The sequence below is a fragment of the Sinocyclocheilus rhinocerous genome, unplaced genomic scaffold (assembly GCF_001515625.1).
Source record: "Sinocyclocheilus rhinocerous isolate Xijiao unplaced genomic scaffold, SAMN03320098_v1.1 scaffold138, whole genome shotgun sequence".
Classification (NCBI taxonomy): domain Eukaryota; kingdom Metazoa; phylum Chordata; class Actinopteri; order Cypriniformes; family Cyprinidae; genus Sinocyclocheilus; species Sinocyclocheilus rhinocerous.
The window spans coordinates 677,030-685,359 of record NW_015635519.1 but is presented as its reverse complement, the minus strand read 5'-3'; positions in this window follow the sequence as shown (position 1 = coordinate 685,359).

Here is an 8,330-nt window from a genome sequence, read left to right as displayed (position 1 = left end):
GTGTTTCACAGTTAATCAGCTATGAAACAAATTTACTTTCAGCTATAAAGCAGCTCTACAGTCATGGCCAAAAGTTTTGGCAGTGACATACATTTTGTGTTTTGCAAAGTTTGCTGCTTAAGCTGTTGTGGTGTTCATTCACATTGTTTCTAGATTATTGTGTAGAGTGATCAGATGCATTTTAAATAATTGCTAAAAGTTTCATTGGCCAAAAAATTTACTTTTTACAAAAAACTAATTTCACTGTTTTTTGATCCTGACACAAAATGACCAGCTAACATTAATTGACTAATTATATCAACAGCACATGTGAAAGTGTGAATGAGTACTAGACAGGTTAATCACTATCATACTAATTAGATTGCCAGAGCAGACTGATTGCTATAAAAGGAGGGAACAAGCACTTCCAATCATTGTGTTCTTGTTAGCAGGGGTTACCTCCAAAGAAACACGTGCAGTCATCATCGCTTTGCATCAAAATGGCCTCACATGCAAGGAAATTGCTATAAAGAATATTGCACCTGAACGAACCATTTATCGGATCATCAAGAACTTCAAGGAGAGAGGTTCGACTGCCTTGAAGAAGTCTTCAGGACGTCCCAGTGGCAGCAGGTTGGTGTGAGAGCATCTGCACGCGCAGTGAGGCCAAGACTTTTGGACAATGGCCTGGTGTCAAGAAGGGCAGCAAAGAAGCCACTTCTCTCCAAGAAAAACGTCAAGGACAGACTGAAATTCTGCAGGAAGTACAAGGATTGGACAGCAGAAGACTGGTGCAAAGTTATTTTCTCTGGTGAAGCTCCCTTCCGACTGTTTGGGACATCTGGAAAATCGATTGTTCGGAGAAGAAAAGGTGAAAGCTGCCATGAGTCCTGTGTTGTGCCAACAGTGACGCATCCTGAGACCATCCATGTGTGGGGTTGCTTTTCAACCAAGGGAGTGGACTCTCATAATTCTGCTCAAAAACACTGCCAGGAATAAAGAATGGTATCAAAACGGCCTGCAAGATCGACTTCTTCCAACGATCCATGAGCAATTTGGTGATGATCCGGGCATTTTCCAGCATGATGGAGCACCTTGTCACAAAGCAAGAATGATAACGAAGTGGCTCGAAGATCATTACATTGACATTTTGGGTCTGTGGCCAGGCAACTTCCCTGGATCTCAATCCCATAAAGCAGGGGTTTTCAACCTGTGGGTCAACCAGGGGGGCGCCAGCACCTGTCAAGGGGGCGCGAGCATCAGTTAATTCCAGAGACGTTCTCTTGAGAATTTATGAATATGAGTTAACAAATCTTTAGCCATCCTCTAGGGGGCAATCTGACTCCCACTGCTAGTCGACAGTTAGAGCGGAGTTGGCTCGAGTATCAGTCACGCTCAGTGTTGCCAAGTCCGCGGTTTTCCCGCGGAATTGGGCTACTTTAACACTTGCCGCGTTTTGTAGTTTTGAGCTAGTTTTGAGTAGCAATTAGGCGGGTTTTGTTGTGAAAACCTGGCAACCCTGGTCACGCTTATTGACAGTGTAAGATGATTTACGATTAGCCGTGTCGGAAATCCAACCACGGATTGGCATGTTGTTATCTCAGAAACAGGCTCAGCCATCACATTGATTAAGGTTGAAAACCCCTGCCATAGAGAACCTGTGGTCAGTCCTCAAAAGGCGAGTGGACAAGCAGAAGCCCACAAATTGTGATCAACTCCGAGAAATAATAAGGAAAGAATGGATCGCCATGAGTCAGGATTTGACCCAGAAGCTAATATCCAGCATGCCAACACTAAATATTGACTCGTTATATTTTTTTTGCCAACAAAAGCCTTTAAAAGTTATGATATACTTATCTTTTTTTTTTTCAGTATACCACAGAAACATGTGGGAAAATAATCTACAAATACTAAATCAGCAACGTTGAAAACCCCTGCTCATGTTGATCCAGAAGTGTTTTGTATTCTGTACACAGTCCATGCATTAGTCTCACTGTGATTCCAACTGCAATTCACTAGTTGCCATGTATGCTTGAGCCTGGATGTGGGATTAGATTTATCTTATTTCTTTTATCTGTTCTTAACAAACCACTGCATGAGATCTGTGTGTCATCTTAAACTGTTAACATGAGTTCAGGAGCATAAGGACTACTTGACATGCTGACATGTTCTAAACATTCGGCTGTTTAAGTGATGTGGGTCTCACCAACTCTAATGTGTTGTAATAGCACAGATGTGTGTGTTTGTGCATTCATATGCGTGTGTGTCTGCCCTTTTAAACTACGTGACTGGGGTCCATATTTAGCAGCTCTGATTGTTGGAAGGGTTTAAAGTTTTTTGATGAAAGTTTGATCAAAGCAACAGCTCAATGTATCAGAGCAGAGTGTTATGCCAGTCAATCTGTACTGCACACACACGTCTACACATACATGCACATATTAAAGGCCACGTTCACTGCATGGAGATTCTCACTCCAAACACTAATTATAACGGCTTATATTATTGCAGAATAAAGACATGATGCAAATACTGTCATGCAAAAGTGCAGACTATTCTAACTGTTTACTACTAGGGTCACAGGAAAAGTTTTATAAATTGATTGAAGTGTAACTGTTTAATGCTTATCAAAATCATCAAAGACTGATATTATCTAATTAACTATAATTAATTAAGCACAAGCTGACAGTCAGTTAAAATTGACAATAAACTTTAACATTCTAACTTGGCTATTTTTATATCAGTGAAAACCACTATTGTGAAAAAGTGCACTTTACTTTTATAAAAGAAAAAATATTACAGAAATAAAACACTTATTATAGATATACTTACGTGAAAACTGAATGTAATGTTTTCAGACACTTAATTGCATGTTAATTGCAATTAAATTTAATATAAATTTAAGCTGTAATATAATTTAATGTAATTAGCTAAACTTCAGGGTTGTTGTTTTTTTTTTTTTAATAATTAAGTACAACTTAAGTACATCTTTATATGTAATTTCATAATTACTTCTATTGTCTTAGAAACACTGTGTGGTTAAAATGCACTGTCAAATGTGCTCTTATGCAATTATGACAAGCTGAAATACACTTTAATGCCATTTCTATTCAAACTTGTATTTCATGTATTTAAATATATTTGTAATTACACATTTGTAATGGTAATGTTGCAATTCATACATGTACATCAACACAAACCCTTTAGTCTTGATTGCATTTGTTCTCATTTGCAGCCTGAATCTGTAAAAGCATTTCTGTGTGTGTGTGTGTGTGTGTGTGTGTGTGTGTGTCTCACTCACACATGCACAGTTTTCTCTCCCTCTTCTAACATTAGTCGGCTTGTTATATATAGCAGCCCATAATCAGATAATCTCTCATTAGTGTTAAGCTGATTATTTCATTTATCTTAGTAACAGTGACAACAAAGGCTGCTTTTAATTAAGCAGATTGCCAATTAGTTGTTATTTTATTGGCTGCTTTAAATGTGTCCTAATGAATAAGCAGTGCAACGCTGTAATGGAGATCTGATGAAGAGAGAAGCTACAGACTACAGACTCAAAACTCATCTGTTTAGCTGTGCATTCATTGAATGAGAGAAAGTTTGATGAGAAGCTGAAGTACGATGTGACGTCAAAAAAATTGTTGAGTCGTTTTTGGCGGAAGTGACGAACTGCAAGCTTTGAATGCTTATATCTTCTAAATGCGAATTGTGTCACTGTTTTGGAGCACACTGCCTTATAGATAACCTTAAGACTAACATATTGATACTAACACCCAAAAAACTTTAATTTTGATTTTATGGGGACTTTAAGTAAAGCTAAAAATTCACTCAAGTCCTGGCTTTGCATTGATTTTACTACAGTCTGCTTGCTGTCATGCCTAACAACACCCCTAACCCATAGTAAAATCTCGTTACACGCAGCTTCTTGAGTCTTATTACTTGACTCTCACACTTCTATATTTTCATAAGGACTTCAAAAGGACCCACAATCATATTGCTTGCCTTAACCAGATCTGGTTTTAACCAGTCAGCAGTCTAGCTGTAGCGTGTGGCGCATTGTATTAGTAATTAATTGTTGATTTTACAGGGTCTTTTAAAAAGAGGTGAACTTTGACCCTTAAACAAGGGAGACAATGCAGCATGACCTCTCAGAAAGCAGGGGGAGGGATGATTCTGTTGCAAACATTATTGTGTGAATTAGGCACACACTTTGCAGCCTTAAGAAAAAACTAAAAACTATAATCAAAAAGAAGCAGTTCACAGAAGAAATTGGTGGGAATAAGTTACAATACACTTTTAAAAATTGTATGTTATAATAAAGTAAAATTATAAGTTTTAATTTAAAATATATTTTAAAAGTCAGTCTAAGCTATAACCCAGCAAGCAATTACAGTCCTGCTCATGGTGTGTTCTACATATTGTGAGTGAATTGCTTTCTCATGATAGAAAGCAGAATATATAGTAAAATTGGGAACTTAAAGATATTTTTTTCAGTAGTGTGACAGTAGCTCAGATGGTTTTTAAAATATTCCAATAAAGTCTCAAGAGATTTTGAAACTGTTTTGCCTTATAGCAAATTAGTACAGTCTCATTTGTACCATTTAGCAGTGAAGGTTCATGCTCTTCTTTTTGTTATGAACCATACTTTTCCCTATGAATCATATAGGGTAAAAATTTTATAAAATTACAACTTTGTGTTTTATCATGAGATCAACTTAACTTTTCCAATATATTTTCCAGGATTCATTTGGATCCCTGGAACACAGCATATATTTAGTTATATTGCTTTAATGTTTTATTTAATTCAGCCTATTTGAGTTACAAAAACTATGTTGTTTTTATGTTGCTATCTGAGTTATACAATTATTTTAAAAAAAATACTTAAAGATATTGCTTCATAAATATCAACGCTTGCCAAATGATTGAATTATTCAATTATAAACTATATTTCTATATGAACTGAAACTATATTCACATTATTGTCTTTTTACCATATTGTTGTTGTCACTACTTTTAAAGGTCCCCTGAAATGCTTAGAAACACGCAGGGTTACTCTGTGTTGACGTCATTTTAACTGAAACAGGAAGACAGGGCGGGACATATCAAGCAGCCCCGCCCCTTAAATAAAAAAGTTTTTTTTCCCCCATAAAAATCTAAAGTAAAATAATTTTCCCATGAAAATAATATGCAAATTAATCCCCTCTGCCACTCAATCACACTAGCTTGGAATACCTGCTCCACTTGCACTCAGTTAACTTTAGTATTAAACGCTACACAATGACAAGTGGCTCAAATTCCTTGTATGTGCAAACATACTTGGCAATAAAGCTCTTTCTGATTCTTCTGATTCTGATTCTGATTCTTATATTATATTGCATTAATTTAGCCATATATTTCTGAACCAGGAGCTAATTCCAAAGAAGAGGAAGCACATTTAATGAACAAGTTGATGTATTAGAAGCCTTTTATTTATTGCTGTCTATAACATTGTGCTAGTAACTGTAGTTGATATCATTAGCCTTTGGCTTGACTGTGTTATCAAACTGCTAATAACGAGTTGCTTATGTTACACAAGCCATGTTCCTGTGATATGGTAATGAATTTGCACATGGTTTGTCTTTAAGCATATTAAAAACACCAGATAGACATGTAATCAATGCTAAAAACTTTAAATCTGAATATTGCTCAAACCCTCCTCACTAAGTGTCAGGGTCCTGCCCTGACAGTCATGTCTGTTCTGTCTTTGTTTAATGTTTTCCTTGTTTGTCTTGTGTCCAATTCTTTTGGACCATGGCTAAGGGCCTAGAGTCGGCGCAGACCACAAAATGTATCGGAGCTATTTGAGGGCCTAGAATATGATGATGCAGCCCTGAAGGAGGTCTTCAACCTCATTCTGGATGACCCCCTGCCGCGATGGGAGATGGAGCAATTGCATGTTTTGAATTTCTGGGAATTCTCCCATTATGTGCTTCACCGCAAAGATCCTTAACCCTCCTGAGGATGTCTGCAGCGACCACTCTGCCCCTCTTCCTCCTTCGAGTCAAGTCCATGATCATCTTCTGACTCCCACTGAGAAACGAAGGAACAGAAGAAAGCGGGCGGCTCAAGTTGCTGCATCTGCCAGTGAGTCCTCAGTGTCGACTCCAGCCCCTGAGTCAGTCTGCAGCGACCAACCTGTTCCTCTTCCTTCGCTGAGTCAAGTCCCAGATCATCTTCTGACTCCAAAGAAGCTCAAGTCGAGAAGGAAGAGAGCAGCCCAGAACACTGCATCAGTCGCGGAGCCAGTCGAGTCTGCTCCTGCCAATCGAGAGCCAGCCAAGTCTGCTCCTGCCAATCGAGAGCCAGTCGAGTCTGTTCCTGCCAATCCAGAGCCGGTCGAGTTCGTTCGAGTCACCCCAGAGCCGGTCAAGCCCACTCCAGTCACCCCAGAGCTGGTCAAGCCTGCTCCAGTCACCCCAGAGTCTGTCAAGTCCACCCAAATCCTCCCAGTGATGGTCAAGGTTTCTTCCATCATTCCTGAGTTGATTGAGAGGGTTGCAGTGACCCCAGAAGCGGCCAATCATGCACCTTTGAGCCCTCAAAAATGTAAGAAGAGGAGGGCACACATTGTGCAGCCAAACGCTCTTCTTTCAGAGGTCCCAAGCACACTGGTCCAGAGGTCGCCGATCCATTGGCCCAGGAGGGCCCGAGTCAGGTGCTCCCGAGTTCAGTGGTTCCAGAGGACTCGATTCTGATGGTCCCTAATCCAGTGGTCCAGGAGGACCAGAGTCAGGAGAGCTCAAACCCATTCGTCCAGGAGGGCCTGTATCAGGTCCAGGAGAGTTTGAGTCAAGAGGTCCCCAATCCTGTTTGTCATGTCATGCTTTCAGAAACCATTCCTGTTTCGGACATGGAGGCCCTTCCTGAGCATCTGAGTGCACCTGTTAGGGCCACAGAGGCAATCTCGGGTGTGATCTCCAGTCATGTTTTGCCCATGGAGACGGATCCTGTCTGTAATGTCATGCCCTCTGATCCTGTTCTGGCCACGGAGACCCTTCCAAAGCATCCATGTCTGCCTGCTAAGGCCACAAAGACCGCCTTGGGCCTATCATCCAGTCTAGTCACAACCACAGAATCAGAACCTGACAGTGATGTTACTTCCTCAGAATCTGCTCCAGCCCTGTTCACGGAGGCTATTTCTGGACGTCTTGATCTGCCTGCTATAGCCACGGGGGCTACCCCTGAGCTGCTCACTAGCCATGACTCACCCAAAGAGATCATTTCTGCCAGTCTTGTGTCATCTGAGGTCATTCCTGCAGTCAAAACACAGTCAAGAAGTCTGTATCAGCCCCAGCATTGTGTACATCTAGATCTGATGGAGCCTCTGAAATGGTGCATGATGTCATATTGGTGCAGGAGTCGTCAAAGTTATCCTCATTACCCACAAGTGCAGTTATGGCTCCTGAATTTGTTAGGTGCTCGTTGCTTTTTGTTGATTTGCTCTAGTCTAGTTCCTGTCTTTATTTTTATTCTAGTTATATCAAACCTCTTGTTTGGGTTCTTTCCTTATTTTGATCTCGTCTTTTTTTTTTTTATTCCAGTTATCGATTCCTATATTTTGCCTTATGGTTCATTCTTTTGTTTATTTGCTCTCTGCAGTTTGAGTTTTTCTTTGTTGTTTTCTTTCTAGTCATAGTGCGTGGTCAGAGTTTTATCTTGCAGCTTGTTCTCTCTTGTGGTCTTGTGTTTGTTCCTGTTCTGTGTCCTGATTACCCTGGCTGCTGTTCTCAAAACCTGGCTATCTGACTAGACTGATTTCACCACAGCTGAAAATATCAAGCCCTGGTTTCTCAAGCTGCTGCCCTGATCTCCAGTGTTCTCATAATCTGGGGCCGCTCTATCATCCTTGTTCTCCAGCCTAACTTTGTCCAGGTCTGACCTCAGCCATCCTGTTCTCCTGCAGACTGCCCTTTCCTATTGTTTGGACTCTCACATCATCCCATTCGTTCCTTGTCTTGTCAATAAACCTCACTCCCTTGATCATTCTGCATCTGGGTCTCTCTCTAGTAAACTCCCCAGCATTGTGTACATCTTCTAGATCTGATGGAGCCTCTGAAACTGTGCATGATGTCATATTGGTGCAGGAGTCGTCAAAGTTATCCTCATTACCCACAAGTGCAGTTATGGCTCCTGAATTTGTTCCTGAGCATTTCCCTAATCAAGAGACTGCATCTATTCGAGACACCAAACCCAGTTGGGAGTCCACACTAGTGAATAGGGCCCCTATCTCTAGAGGTGTCACTAATCGGGTTCCTATCCCTCCCTCAGTATTGCCTGGCTGTCATGCTCCTCCAAAGTTACCACCTTTTTGG